The sequence below is a fragment of the Charadrius vociferus genome, unplaced genomic scaffold (assembly GCF_000708025.1).
Source record: "Charadrius vociferus isolate BGI_N301 unplaced genomic scaffold, ASM70802v2 scaffold711, whole genome shotgun sequence".
In the NCBI taxonomy this organism is placed as follows: Eukaryota; Metazoa; Chordata; class Aves; order Charadriiformes; family Charadriidae; genus Charadrius; species Charadrius vociferus.
In genome coordinates, this window is record NW_009646852.1 from 307,654 (window position 1) to 310,425 (window position 2,772).

Sequence of the window (2,772 nt, forward strand, 5' to 3'; positions counted from 1 at the left end):
CTGACCCTCCCCAGCCCCAGGAGCCCCCAGCACCAGCTCCAGCCTAAACCCTCCAGCGACGCTGTCTAGAAACCAATAAAGTCTTGCAACGGGCACCAGTGCCTCGGCTTCCTCCCCTGCCCCGGCCATGCCCTGCTGTAGGGAATGGGGCCAGCACGTTAGCCATCAGCCTCTGGCCACCCTCTTGCCCAGCCCCTGGGCAAGGTGAGTGGGCAGAGGGGCTGTGCCTGGAGATGGCAGCCACACAGGCATTTGGAGTTCATCGCTTCGTGAGCTGTGGGATCACCCACCCCGATCCCGGGGGGGTGGTTAGACCTAGGAGGCTCGTTCTGACATGGGGAGAGGGGAAACTAAAGGGACCCCGAGGTGCCTTCTTGTGGCACTGGTCCCTCAGGATGAAGGATGCTAGGCTGGGAGAACTGCAACCTCAGCCCCTGTCCCTTGAGTTCAGGGTGCTGGCACACAGGGGACCTCAGGGGCCCACTTTGAGGCTCCAATGGAGAGACATCCTTCCCACCCCTCCTCGAGGACACAGGAGCCAGGATATGGGGACACGTGGAGGAGGGAGGTGTGCTGGGCTCTGGTGGCCACCCTGGCCTTTGGGCCTCACAGCCATGCAGCATCGTTTGCTGCTGACCTTCCCCTGCTCCTGTGCCCTGGCTCATCCCAGCCAACCCACTGCCCGGGGGACCGGGGAGCAAGCAATGGGGCAGAGAGATGTCCTTATAGGCATAGCCCTGTGCTGGGGACACGGCTGAGTTGGCAGCTCCTCGGGGAGAAAGTCAAGGCTGGTGCTGGCCAGGAGTCATTGCTGTGCTGCTGGAGGGTCACCTTGGGGCAGGGGGGCTCAGCCCCTTCTCCTGGGAAGGCCATGTCTCCCCAGGCCTGCCTGGGGACCGCGGGGATGGAGCCAGCACCCCGAGGCTCCCCACGTCTTTGTCACCACCAGCTCCTCGGAGCCGGGTTTGTGCAGGCAGGCCTGTCCTGCCCACATACCCCTCCCAGTCGCAGCTGGCACAGTGATGCCCATGGGCTCATGACCCCATGCCAACCCCAGAAGCCCCTCTGTTCAATCCCACAGGCCCTGGCAATGTACCCAGCCCCCGCAGCCCCCGGCTCTGCTGCTCCGGCCTCCGCATCCTTAGCAGCCAAGGGCGATGGGGGCTGGCCTGAGCTGGGGTGGCTGGGATCAACGGGGAAGGGGTGAGCAAGGCCAGTACTGTACTGGGCCGGGCCCCAGACTCAGTCCGAGCCTCCGGTGTTGGAGCCGTTAGAAATGTCCCCCCCAGGACCCTGAGCCAAAGCTACGGGGCTGCTCCCCAGCAGGACCGTCCCTGGCCCAGCCCTTGCAGACATGATGCGTTTTTTAGGTTCATACAACACATTGTTCATCTCACAGTCCTGTTCTGGGTTTGCTGTGGGGCTGAGCTCCCACTTGCAGTTTCCCAAGGGTGGGAGGGCAGGTATCCCGACCCTTACCCCTCCTGTCTCCTCCCCCGTCCTCCCTCCTCCCGGGCTCTCTGGGGTACCCACCGTCCCCCGCCACGCGGAGCAGATGCCGCCTCCTCCCTCACGCTGCAGGTCGCATGGTGTGACTCCCCCCGCCCCGGGGCATGGTGACCCACAACCCGCTTGGCATCTCCAGTCTGTATATTTTGTATTATAACAATAATATGGGTTAAAAAAAAAAACAAAAACAAAACAAAAACAACAACAAAAAACTTTTAAAATCTAACCACAATCGCTATGCACACACCGTTATGTCTTTGCATCTGTCAGCTGCCTGGGGGCTGGGGCAGGGGAAATAGGGGCCTGAGGGTCTCTACGAAGGGTTGGCAGCATTTTTGGGGTGCTGCAGCTGCAGGGTGCTCTGCATGGGTTCTCTGGGAAGTTACATGGGGGACAGGGTGCACGCTGAGCTGGACAGGGTCCCAAACAGCCTGGCCATGCCATCGATGGCCCCATAAACAGTCTTTCCCCTGCTAAGAGGCTGTAGACTTCAGTCTAACAGGGGTTTACACCAAGTGTGTCAGGTCTCAGGAGTGGGGCTGTCAGGTGTGTTTTCAGCTTGTCACAAGATGCTGCTGGGTGAACTCAAGCTTGGGACCAGGTGGCCCTTGTTAGGATGTGTCATTTAAGGTTGAGCTAAGAGGCAGATGGTCAGCTACCACCTTGAAGAGGTAGGCGTGGACTGGAAAGAGGATTTTTTTAGGGACATGAACTGATGGGCAATCACTAGTCCTTAGAAAAGTGCAGCCTTGAGAACTGGGAAAAGTGGCTTGAAGCAAAACGAAGAGGGAAAAAAAACCCATATAAGTAAGAAACCAGCAGAACAACAGGATAACGGACCTGATGTGGGACAGTGACACCTCCAGCGTTACGCAGTCTGTTGTCCAGGAACTGAGAGCTCAATGCAAAGAGCTGCTTGAAGACCCAAACATCTTAAAATAATGGGCTCTGGCTACGGGGGAATTACCATCGTGGGACCGGGAGAGCTGTGAGCCTGCTTTTTCCAAAGCCTCTGACTCCCTAAGGGACCTTTTTGACCTGCTGGCAATTGCCCAGGTCCATGTACAGCAGCGTGAATGGGCCTGAGTGTGTCCCGTCCCTCCCCCCCCCAAAATAATGGGCTCTGGCTACGGGGGAATTACCATCGTGGGACCGGGAGAGCTGTGAGCCTGCTTTTTCCAAAGCCTCTGACTCCCTAAGGGACCTTTTTGACCTGCTGGCAATTGCCCAGGTCCATGTACAGCAGCGTGAATGGGCCTGAGT